Genomic DNA, 13419 nt, shown 5'->3' with positions numbered 1-13419 from the left:
AAGTTGGGAGGTATGCTGCAGCCTTTTTTATATCATTGTTATTATTATTTCAAAATACTGCTACGCTGGTGGTGGCTGTGTTGCTGTTTTATGCACGGGGTAATAATTATATTACTTGAAGTGCTGGTTCGTGGGAGCAAGTGACATGTCGCTACTGAGAGTGAGCTGACAGCTTCCGATACCGGTAAAAGGGAAACCTGCTGCTGCCAGGGATCAGAGGTCATGCGCAGCCGCTGGGGAACAGAGACCCTGCACGACCACTGGGGAGCAGGAGACCCGGTGTGGGCACTGGGGAGCAGGAGACTTATTATGGCCACTGGAGAGCAGGATATTTGGCGCAGTCACTGGGGAGCAGGAGACTCGGGGCAGCCAGACACTGTGGACCAGGAGACTGGGGAGCAATCCCACTGTAAGAGGTACAAGCCCCACTTTTACTGGTACACAGACTAATCTGTTCTGCAGGCAGAGGGGCTGTAGTTATAAGGAGAAAAGTGATGGCTGTCACAACCCTGCTTACCCTCCTATTCCCCGCCCCCCCCATTATCTCTTTCCCCCTGTCTTTCTCTTCATTGCCCTCCCCCATACACCTTGTAAACCTCCCCTCATTGTCCCCCTTCCCCCTGTCCTCTCCCCTCCTCTTTATTTCCTTCTTCGTCCTCCTCATCCCCCCCATCACCCTCCCCACATCCTCCCTACACCTTGTCCTATGCCTCCTCATCCTCCCCACTCATCCTTGCACCTAATTGTCTCATCCTTATCCTTCCTAATCCCCCCTCCACCCCCTCTCTCCCCCCTCTACTCTATTCCTCTTCTGCTCTCTCTTTCCCCTGGCCCTTCTTTCTCTCAACCCTCTTTCACACCTCCCTTTTTCTCTTATTTCTGTCTCACTCTCTGTCTCTCCCTCTTTCTCTCCCTGACTTGTTTCGTCATTCCGCGACATAATAGCGTGCTGAATTGAATAGACCTGGGAGCGTCTTCTCGGCGCTACTCACAACACGCTGAATTACATAAATCCCACATACTGAGGAAGCTGCTGAGTACCCTGTTGGGAGGCGGAGAAACACGTAGATCTGGAGGATAACTAGGACACTTTTATCAGCAGCCTAACAACCGGAGCTGGCGGGGATCCTTTGATAAGGCCGCATACTTTGGACTGCACCAGTGGCTGGAGGCAGCCACCAGATTCTGGAAGCTGAAAACGTCTTTTCCCACCTCTGGAAACACTTAAGTATATTTACTAACACCATGTGCACATAGGTGGGACTAATCCATTGTGACTACCACAGTAATCCTACTAACCTTGAACAAAAAAGTTGGAAAAAGGGCTATATTGCATGCATGCACTAACTCTGATTGGGGAAGTTGCAGGGGATTAAATTCAGCACAAAAGTCTGTAGAATCTTTTTTTAGGCTGCATATTATTAAATGTTTTATGTGTGTTTTTTAATATATTAAATGTGATTGATACTTTGCTTAAGTGCTGATTTCAGTTGTGTGTTTTTCTGTTTGATAATTGCTGAGAGGTTTGGTAATCCTCCTCTTTGGAAACAGCTGCTCTGCAAAGTAGCACAGCCTGCGCTCAGAAATTGCTTTACCAAGACTTTTCCTATATATATACATACAGGGGGGTAAGAGCCGGCACTCAGGACTCACTTGAGCTGCTAGTAGTTGAAACGCTCCGTTGCCATAAGTCGACTGGCTGTTTCGACCACACAGCCACCGCAGTACAACCAAAGAAGGACAAAGGCACTCAGAGACTTTTTCAAAGGTGAAAGTAAGGACCAATTTAATCCATAGGCCCGTCAACGTTTCGGGGGTCTTGTCCCCGTCGTCAGGACATGTAATACTGGTGAAAAACACCATATATATATATATATATATATATATATATAGAATAGTGGTGCGCGGCAGCACTCAAATAAACGACACAGACTGCCGGGGTGTTCCCAACCGAAAGGTCTTGAAACGTTGGGAACACCCCGGCAGTCTGTCGTTTATTCGAGTACCGCCGCGCACCACTATTCTATTTAAATCCTTTGGATTCTTCAGTCGGCGGGCACCAGTTTGTCTTTACACACTGTTGATTATTGGAGTGCCGCATCCATTCAAACTCATATATATATATATATATATATATATATATATGCCAAAGGAAAGCGGATTGACTCTTTATATGGTCAGACCTTTGATAAAGTTGCCTGTGGGCAATGAAACACGTCAGACTAGGCGTTGCAGCTTTGATTACTTTGGGACTCCAGACAGACACCATCTCACTTGGACCAACCTCCCCCACTTCTTCATCCCCCCAAGTTTTTCCCATCCGGGACATCAAAAACTGGACATTACAAAGGGACACCACCACCTGAGAATCACCGGAACCTCTAACCAGGACTGAGACCAGTATCCCTCATAAAATTCAGGATCAAGGCTCTATTCCTTCCGATCAGGTTTATGGACACCCGCGAATCCATTTCTCCCCATTAACAACTGGGAGCTCACACCCATCTCCCTCTGGGAGGTAATCTCTGGAACAAGTGAGAAAAACTGTCTTTGTTTATTGATATCCCATTTATGCAATATATCAAGCTGTATACCAATATTGATTTATCAGTGTTTATTGTATCGGGCTTATTTTAGCCTTATTATAAATGTTATTAAATGTATGCAATTGCTTTTATATGTGAAACATCACAATAATCTTTTTTATCAGTAAATAAACTAATTGTAATACCCAATTGGTCATATTTTTGTATTTGAGCGCTCCACCACCCCCTACATATTGTTTATTCCTTCCCTTTTTGGGGGCTGACCTCCCCACGGTGGTAGCAGCTTGACAAACTGCTCACCTCAAAGCACCTGTTATATTATTCCACCCAGGTGGTATAATAGTTTCTGACAAAAGACTGGTGTTGAGTAAGAATGCTCAATAATAGCAATCACAGATATTCAATATCGACAGACATATCTATCAGATAAAAGATTTTTGATAGCCACAATTCAGTATAATACAAACAGTGCTTTTAATTATGTGACTGTGAGTCTATAGCCAAAAAAAGGGTTTAAATAAAGTACTTACAATAGTTCTGTGACAAGATGTGCACTGCTGGGATCCAAAGCTGGAATGATTCAGTTAATGGATCTCAGGAGTTATATAGGACTAAGAATGTGATGTCATTTCCTGTGTCTGTATAACCTATGTGAATCTAAAAGTGATTTAACCAGATAAAATTTGAGAATAGATACCCCAAAATGACATGGGATGGTGACGTACACCGTGTTTATATAAAGGGGGAAATTTACTAAGAAAACGAATATGAAATTCTGAATTCGTATTCTTAATATGAATGAATATGACTGCATACGGCTGTTTCAGCCTTATGCAAATTCGTGTTCCGGAAGGGAATTTACAAAGCAGTCAAATACGACTTTATTAATTTGCATATTTTCACAGTTATACTGGGTTACAAATGGTCTGCATCTAAATTTAGTGTTCGGTCTCTCAGTTTTAAATAAAAGGTTATTTCTTTCTTTGGTGGACGCTTTCAGTCTTGCTTCTTCGACAAATTTTTGTACCCTCTTTCGAGGAAACGGTCAAAGAGGAGTCGTGATTGTCGCCAATAATCTCCGTTGTCACTGCAGTTACGCCTGAGCCTCAGGAACTGTGCATATGGGATGCTATTTTTCCATGGGGGGAAGTGACAGCTCGTTGCTGGAATAAAACTGTTGGCATTCACCGTTTTGAAATGTGTTCTTGTTATGATCTCTTCTCCTAGACTTCCCTCAAGTTCGAGATCAAGGTAGTCTATTGTATTGGATTTGTAGGTGGATCTAAGGTTAAAGTTGTTGTTATGTATATAAGCCATACATTTCGAAATTCTTGTTGCATCACCCTGCCATATGAGAAAGAGATTGTCTATGTATCTCTTGTACACAATGATGTTTTCTTCAAAACGTGAGCCGTAGATAAGTTGTTCCTCCCAAATTTGCATATGGAGATTAGCATATAATGGGGCAAATTTGGTCCCCATAGCCGTCCCCTGTTTTTGGAGAAAAAATTATCCATTGAACTTGAAAAAGTTATGGTCAAAGATATATCTAATGCTGTTAGTTAAAAAATTGATTTCTGTTCAGATTTTTCTGGATCTCTCACGATTTTCTCAATGGATTTGAGTCCCTTCTAATGGGGGATAGATGAGTAAAGACCTTGCACATCTATGGTCAACCTGCAAAAATTTGAGGACCATATTTTACCCTTCAACAATTGTAGGACTGACAAACTATTTTTTAGGTGGGAGCAATTTTGTAGGACATAAGGTTGTAATTTAAAATCCAGGAAAAAGATAAGATGTTAATGAGATTACACCTGCAATTATGGGGCAACCAGGGGGGTGTGATTGATCCTTGTGGACTTCAGCCTCAGCCATTCAGCCTCCTGCATGACACTGGGCTCAGCGCCACACTCCAGTCATCCCACCTGTACCCTGATGCGGGTCAGGGCGTCTGCTTCCAAGCCTCGCTTTCTGCTACACAGGTCTCTATGGGAACAAGTGTACACAAATATAAATATAAACAATAGAGACCTGTGTAGCCTAAAGTGAGGCTTGGAAGCAGACACCCTGACCCGCATCAGCGTACAGGTGGGATGACGTCATGGCTGAGTGCCAACTGGAGCATGGCGCTGAGCCCAGCGTCACGTAGGAGGCTGAATTGCGGTGGATGTCGGGTAGATGAGCAGCAGGCGAACACAGGTGAGTAGGACAAACACTTATGATTGTTGGGGTGGGATTTCCTTTGTCTATATAATCACATTGTATGTATTAATACATTGATCGCTGAGGACGGGCGGACTGTGCCCGAAACATGTCGGACCTGTACTAGCAATAAATTTGCTGTTTTTTTTTACTGTTTGATAAATCCGAGAGTGCCAGCTTCATTGCCAACCAAATCTATATAAGGACTCGATCCTGGAAGGGAGGCACCGGGTGAGCAGGACAAAATCTGACAACAGGGGAGTTCCGGTCAAAAGGGACATTTTTATATATATATATATATATATATATATATATATATATATATATATATATATACAGAACAAGTTCTCCAATATGCGCTTAAATACAATAAACTAGTCGGTCGCTGTAGACACTTAGTTCCCCACTAGTAGGAACTACTACTACACATAAACACCAACAATAGTGTCTTCAGCGCCCTATAGTGATGGATGTCTTAAATGAATATAAAATAATATAAAAGCAATATACACTTGAAGCTTCTTATTTCTTTGTGGAATAGATTTTCTTTATTTTCACAGAGCTTTACAACAGAACCCAACGCGTTTCATCTCTCTTGGAGACTTCATCAGGGTTTTTTTCTAAAAATATACAGTATACAATTCTCTTAGACATCACATAATAAACAAATCATACATTTCCAATTTAAAAATATAATTAAAAATATAAATATATGTATATAAAGCAGTTCATATATATAAACTAGATGGTTTCCTAGGAGGGGGAGGGGGAACGGAAACAAATTCATATCCAGTATAAAGTTCGGTACGTACCTTAGAGACATTAAATGCCTTTAAAGGCTCTGAAACAATTGATGTTGTTCTACTGATCGAATAAAGTACTGTTTTTAGTCCTCTACAGTGGTGAAAACCTAGTAGGACCATAGAGATAACATTTGTACTCCGCTAGCGACAAGTGATTCATTTATACTAATAGTTAGAATATATAGTGTTTACAATATACACATACCTTGTGCTATTGAAATATAGTATAGATGGCTTTAGATGTTATCACACCTGTACATGTAGAGCCCAAAAAAGGTATCTTATAACCGTCTTAGTGCCTAGTTATTGAAGAAAGGTTTTACTTTAAATTTTTTAATTAATTAACCTTCTGTTATATGCATTTGTATAATTAGGAATTATTATTGAACATATAAGTCGAGATTACTTACATAGAGACATTCAAAGCTCCAGTATACACATCAGTTCTTTTAACCACCTTTTCAGTGTATAGATTCCCGTTAGGGTCACAAGGAATTAGGAAAAATTCCTAATAATCAAAATTACAGAGTCCAATTATTTTAGCTCAAGTCAATTTTAACAATCTTCACTTAGACTAAGATAAAAATTAATAAAAATAAAAATAAAAATAATAATTAAAAATATATATAAAAATGGCTTACCCTGTATAGCTCCTGAGTGTGTGTGCTCTCTGAGATTCAGCCAGCAAGTGAATGAACCTAGTGGCTGGTCTCTATATATAGGGGAACTAATATGACATCATATCCTGTAGGACTAATTATCCTCTATATATTTTATGATTGGTTTATTAATCAAATATTAGATAAATTATTATACTTAAAATATTCTAGATTTAATTAGAATTACAATTATACCCAATTAATTGTGGGAATGGTACCAATATGAAATATATAAGGAAACTACATGTAAATTACGTATGAATTGCCTAGACGCCCCATAATGCATTGCGCTAGATATCTGATCTAATACTAGAGTTTAACCCGTTTTAAGTGTGATATAAAATTTATTAAATGTGCTCAACTGAGAGAGCGGGGTTCATTTAGCCCAGATAGGGGTTTTTAGACTCCCTCTTAGAGTTTCTGATGGGAAAAACTAGTTAATAGCGGCGTGCGTTCCACTGGAGCCGCTGTGGAACGCACAGCCATCTTATCAGGAAGTAAACCTGGTTATTACTGGGTGAGACGTCATGCGTCTCACTCAGTTATCTGTGGAGCGCAACGCTGCTTAACCAGACGTCCACCCAGACGCTGGGATAACCAAACTATGGATAGTCTAACAATTTAGAGTGGTCCTATTGTAGCGGATATCCAACTAAACAGAATGTATTGTATCTGACTCATTGAGAACATTTCTAGTATGTCTATAAAATGATCTCAAGCATTCCGATAGATACAGGCATATTACAAATAATGATTCCCTTTTATTCCAGATGTACATATAAATATGGACTTAAATACACTATATTATCATTTATTCAGTGTTCTGTTCTTATGTGATTAATGTGCTTTTATTATTAAAGATTCCTATGTGAACTATCTTATTAAATGATATTCATATATTTTATAATGTGTTATTTACTTTTTTAATTACTTATTCTACACGTGCATAGTTAATTATTTTGATTTTTACATTTTATTAAATTTTTTTTTAATTTTTTGTTTTGTGTTTAAGGTGTAAATATTTGTGCAATTGTGAAAATTGACTTAAACTTCACAACACCGTCCAAATATACATAATTCTGGTACATCTCTTTAGTGTATAGTGGACCTGTACACCAATACTCAAAAAATACAAAAATACAAAAAATACAAAAAATAATCATAATACATAAAATACAAAAAATACATAAATTAAAAAATTTATATACATATACCCAATATTTTTACCTGCCTGTCTCGAATTAGGATATTTAGTGTGCCCGATGTTTTATCTTAACATGAATTTACATATAATCATATACAACCTCAAAAGGTTGCTCATAGTACCCTTAGTATGAGATCCCCAACCTAGATCTATGATGTCAAATTTAACACAAGATTAAAGGGATGGTTTTTAGAGGGATAGTTTTCGAATGGGGACTGGGTTGTATAAAGCTATTAGAAATAACTGGGTGAAGTGTCACAGGCAGGTTGTGAGAGAAACAATGGAGATATAGAAATTAAGTGGTGAACCAACATGCAACCTTTTAACAAGAAGAATATTTGGGGTACTAGGTTGGTGGTGCTCCCAAAAGATTCAGCAGGATAACTGAATTAAAGTGGGTGTCTTGGAAGAGACGTAGGAAGAACGAAAGGGTTTTTGGGGCACACTTGAAATATTAAGAAAGTGAAAAGATGGTGTACAAATGAGTGACATAAAATCTAACCTTTATTGATTACACTTAAAATACATACAAGTACACGTCAATTTGATACAAAAACAATTTTAAAATGCAAATCAGCATGTGAATTAAACTGTAGAATTTATTTTATAATAGTAAATACACAATGCAGGCAAAAACGAAATTGTAATACAATAACCGTCAAGTGGGCGAAAATGATTTTGCAGGGAATTTACCAGGCAGTAAATAATTTGGGCAAGGCAAGTAAATACAGGATAATGATACCGTGCACACAAAAGGTGCAGATGTTGTTATTATTTTAAGTTCTTGCTTCAGACCCTCCTTGAGTGGTATACAACAATTGATGGGCCCGAATGAGATGATAAGGGCAACAGGTTTACGTTACTATTGTTAGAGCAGAATCGGTGGATAAGGAAAGAGGAAGGAATGCTCTTCGTATGCATTCGCTACTTCTGCTGTCTGAGTGTGTGATACAGCACTGGATATTCCCTGGTGGTCTCCCAGAAGGTACTGATCCGGCCAGTCGCTGCTTAGCTGCTGAGTTCGGATGGGATCAGGCGGCCCAGCGATGTATGGCTGTATATAGCATCAGATGAGAGAGCCTCAAATGGAACTAGGAGCCAGTTATCACCTCTGCTTTTCCCCGGTGTCACCCAGGAGAATGAGAGAGTGAATGAGTCCAGATGAGAGTTGATAGTAGATTAGAATGAATAGATAAGGAAGGAAAAAAGTATGCTCCCAGAGTAACAGTATATGTACCCACTGCAGGATTTAATGGATTCGTGGTCACTGAGCCAGTAATGGGAAATACTGTGCACAATGCCACATGCAGGGGTGAGTGAGGTCTTTATAGATCTTGGATCATTGTATGTGCAAGATAAATTTATTACCAGCAACATACATAACAGCATGTGGATCAAAGCATCTATTTAAGGAATATAACAACGCGTATTGATTATGGACACTAAATAATGATAACAAGTGTCTAGATGAGAAGACAATATTAATCACTCAACAGAATGCAGCGATAAAGTAGTGATTGTGGGTCATGCCTTAACAGAACTGTTCACAAAGTTTGGAAACAGGGAGGCTGCCCTGTTGGTGTTAATTGGCTAATTAATGTTAAATTACTTGTAACAGAAATTAGGCAAGGTTATGCAGAAAAGCTAGAAAGATAATATAATAGACGTTACTGCAGTAACTCTCCACTACTTAGTGGAAGAGCAGTTGTACATAACCATATTAGCAGAATGGGTAACAATAGTAAACAAGAAAGTTAACCTGAATATAACAATTGTTGCTCGATTTCTCTTATAGTGGACACCTAATTATGGAGTGCCCCCATATGACAGAGCGCAAGCGTCCCGCTCAGTAGCGGCAATGATACATCGACGTACCAGACACAGAGTCTGTACGTGACCGGCAGGCAGTGTATTAGGTGCAGAATACCTTGAATACGTAGCAGCGGGATCCAGGCACGGTAGTGTAGACCGTGCGGCGAGTTCTCCCACCGTCTAAGCTGTAACTGCCGCGCTGTTCTGACGCCACTGTGATCAAGCCCAATCGGGGCGAAACACGTGTCCTTGACGTCAGGGCATTTCCAGCCACTCGGAGCCCTCCCTCAGCCCTTCTCAGAACAGCGCGGCAGTTACAGCTTAGACGGTGGGAGAACTCGCCGCACGGTCTACACTACCGTGCCTGGATCCCGCTGCTACGTATTCAAGGTATTCTGCACCTAATACACTGCCTGCCGGTCACGTACAGACTCTGTGTCTGGTACGTCGATGTATCATTGCCGCTACTGAGCGGGACGCTTGCGCTCTGTCATATGGGGGCACTCCATAATTAGGTGTCCACTATAAGAGAAATCGAGCAACAATTGTTATATTCAGGTTAACTTTCTTGTTTACTATTGTTACCCATTCTGCTAATATGGTTATGTACAACTGCTCTTCCACTAAGTAGTGGAGAGTTACTGCAGTAACGTCTATTATATTATCTTTCTAGCTTTTCTGCATAACCTTGCCTAATTTCTGTTACAAGTAATTTAACATTAATTAGCCAATTAACACCAACAGGGCAGCCTCCCTGTTTCCAAACTTTGTGAACAGTTCTGTTAAGGCATGACCCACAATCACTACTTTATCGCTGCATTCTGTTGAGTGATTAATATTGTCTTCTCATCTAGACACTTGTTATCATTATTTAGTGTCCATAATCAATACGCGTTGTTATATTCCTTAAATAGATGCTTTGATCCACATGCTGTTATGTATGTTGCTGGTAATAAATTTATCTTGCACATACAATGATCCAAGATCTATAAAGACCTCACTCACCCCTGCATGTGGCATTGTGCACAGTATTTCCCATTACTGGCTCAGTGACCACGAATCCATTAAATCCTGCAGTGGGTACATATACTGTTACTCTGGGAGCATACTTTTTTCCTTCCTTATCTATTCATTCTAATCTACTATCAACTCTCATCTGGACTCATTCACTCTCTCATTCTCCTGGGTGACACCGGGGAAAAGCAGAGGTGATAACTGGCTCCTAGTTCCATTTGAGGCTCTCTCATCTGATGCTATATACAGCCATACATCTCTGGGCCGCCTGATCCCATCCGAACTCAGCAGCTAAGCAGCGACTGGCCGGATCAGTACCTTCTGGGAGACCACCAGGGAATATCCAGTGCTGTATCACACACTCAGACAGCAGAAGTAGCGAATGCATACGAAGAGCATTCCTTCCTCTTTCCTTATCCACCGATTCTGCTCTAACAATAGTAACGTAAACCTGTTGCCCTTATCATCTCATTCGGGCCCATCAATTGTTGTATACCACTCAAGGAGGGTCTGAAGCAAGAACTTAAAATAATAACAACATCTGCACCTTTTGTGTGCACGGTATCATTATCCTGTATTTACTTGCCTTGCCCAAATTATTTACTGCCTGGTAAATTCCCTGCAAAATCATTTTCGCCCACTTGACGGTTATTGTATTACAATTTCGTTTTTGCCTGCATTGTGTATTTACTATTATAAAATAAATTCTACAGTTTAATTCACATGCTGATTTGCATTTTAAAATTGTTTTTGTATCAAATTGACGTGTACTTGTATGTATTTTAAGTGTAATCAATAAAGGTTAGATTTTATGTCACTCATTTGTACACCATCTTTTCACTTTCTTAATATTTCAAGTGTGCCCCAAAAACCCTTTCGTTCTTCCTACGTCTCTTCCAAGACACCCACTTTAATTGTATAAAGCTATCCAATTATTACTAACATAATGTCTTAGTAAAAGATTATCATCAAAAGACTACTCGTAGTTGTTTAATTAGTCTCTATAAGAAAGCTGTAACCTCTATGCTTTCGTTTAAGCCTTTTGGGGTCAAAGAATCTAACGTGTAAATCCAAAAGGATTCTCGCATTGTTAGGGTGCGATCTCGATCACCACCCCTGGGATCTTCCTTAACATGTTCCAGTACAGAGAATTTAAATGTGTCAATTTCAGAGTTGTGAACAGATTCAAAATGTCTAGGAATACTGTGGGTTTGGATCTTCTTTTTTATATTCCTTAGATGTTCTTGAATACGAATTTTAATATTCCTCTTAGTTTTTCCCACATAGCGAAGATTACAACCACAGGTTACTAAATAGATTATATATGTGGAGTTACAAGTCACAATCTCATTTAGTTTACATTGTTTTTTCAAGGCTTCGGGAACATTGGGACCTCGTTTGTCTATATGCCTACAACAAATGCACTTGTTGCAGGGATATAGGCCCTCTCTTTGCATAAGGAAAGTATTCCTATTCTCCAAATTTCTTACATGTGGTTCCACACTCCTCAGTTTGCTGGGGGCCAGCATACTCTTAAGGTTTCTAGCCCTTTTAAAAACTATGTCTGGTCTGTTGGGTAGATGGGGGCCCAGAATGGGGTCCATTTTAAGCAAATGCCAGTGTCTATCCAGGCTCTTTTTAATCTCTCTGTGTTCCTGGCTGTACTGGGTAATAAAGGGTCTTAATTTCTTAGCTGGACGGTTGATTTTATCTTTTAAAAGGTCTTCCCTGTTGAGATCAAAGGCTCTTTGTTGGTCTTGACGAATGTTGATCTCTTTATACCCCCTTTCTATGAATCGTTCTGTTAAGGTATTGGATTGTTGCCAATACACATCTGTATTGCTACAATTCTTTCGTATTCTCAGGAACTGGGCAAAAGGTACATTTGTCTTCCAGGTTTTTAGATGGCAGCTATCCGCTGGAATAAAGCTATTTGCATCAGTTTTTTTAAAAAATGTTTTCGTGTTTATAACTTTTTTAGACAGATCTGCCTCTATAAAGATGTCCAAAAAGTCAATCTTGTTTTGATGTTCTTTAAATGTAAATTTGAGGTTGTAGTCATTGATCTGCAATGATCCTACAAACTCTTCAGCACTTGATTTGTCCCCGTCCCAAATCACAATCAGATCGTCGATATACCTTCTGTAAAACTTGATGTGGTTGGTTTTAAAACCCACATCATCATATAGTACTTTTCTCTCCCAGCCATCCATATAGATGTTAGCATATGCCGGGGCAAATTTTGTGCCCATGGCTGTCCCCTGTTTTTGGACTAAGTGGGTATTATCGAATTCGAAATGATTGTGACTTAGGACAAATTGTACTCCATCACACAAAAAACTTCTCTCCTTTTCCGTCATATTAACATCCCATAACAGTATTTGTCTCACTGCCTCCAAACCCTTAGAGTGTGGTATGGACGTATATAACGCCTGGACATTGTATTTTTTGAGTATTGGTGTACAGGTCCACTATACACTAAAGAGATGTACCAGAATTATGTATATTTGGACGGTGTTGTGAAGTTTAAGTCAATTTTCACAATTGCACAAATATTTACACCTTAAACACAAAACAAAAAATTAAAAAAATTTTTAATAAAATTTAAAAATCAAAATAATTAACTATGCACGTGTAGAATAAGTAATTAAAAAAGTAAATAACACATTATAAAATATATGAATATCATTTAATAAGATAGTTCACATAGGAATCTTTAATAATAAAAGCACATTAATCACATAAGAACAGAACACTGAATAAATGATAATATAGTGTATTTAAGTCCATATTTATATGTACATCTGGAATAAAAGGGAATCATTATTTGTAATATGCCTGTATCTATCGGAATGCTTGAGATCATTTTATAGACATACTAGAAATGTTCTCAATGAGTCAGATACAATACATTCTGTTTAGTTGGATATCCGCTACAATAGGACCACTCTAAATTGTTAGACTATCCATAGTTTGGTTATCCCAGCGTCTGGGTGGACGTCTGGTTAAGCAGCGTTGCGCTCCACAGATAACTGAGTGAGACGCATGACGTCTCACCCAGTAATAACCAGGTTTACTTCCTGGTAAGATGGCTGTGCGTTCCACAGCGGCTCCAGTGGAACGCACGCCGCTATTAACTAGTTTTTCCCATCAGAAACTCTAAGAGGGAGTCTAAA

At 39.3% G+C, this 13419-nt stretch overlaps 2 pseudogenes; one reads left to right on the top strand and one right to left on the bottom strand.

The window, feature by feature from the left end:
- Positions 1 to 8362: 8362 nt before the first annotated feature.
- On the bottom strand, positions 8363 to 8479 carry LOC146060817 (5S ribosomal RNA; annotated as a pseudogene).
- Positions 8480 to 10484: 2005 nt separating this feature from the next.
- On the top strand, positions 10485 to 10601 carry LOC146061186 (5S ribosomal RNA; annotated as a pseudogene).
- Positions 10602 to 13419: the final 2818 nt, after the last annotated feature.

This window comes from Crinia signifera, chromosome 2 (assembly GCF_055691185.1).
Source record: "Crinia signifera chromosome 2, ASM5569118v1, whole genome shotgun sequence".
In the NCBI taxonomy this organism is placed as follows: Eukaryota; Metazoa; Chordata; class Amphibia; order Anura; family Myobatrachidae; genus Crinia; species Crinia signifera.
This window is presented reverse-complemented; position numbering and strand designations above follow the sequence as displayed.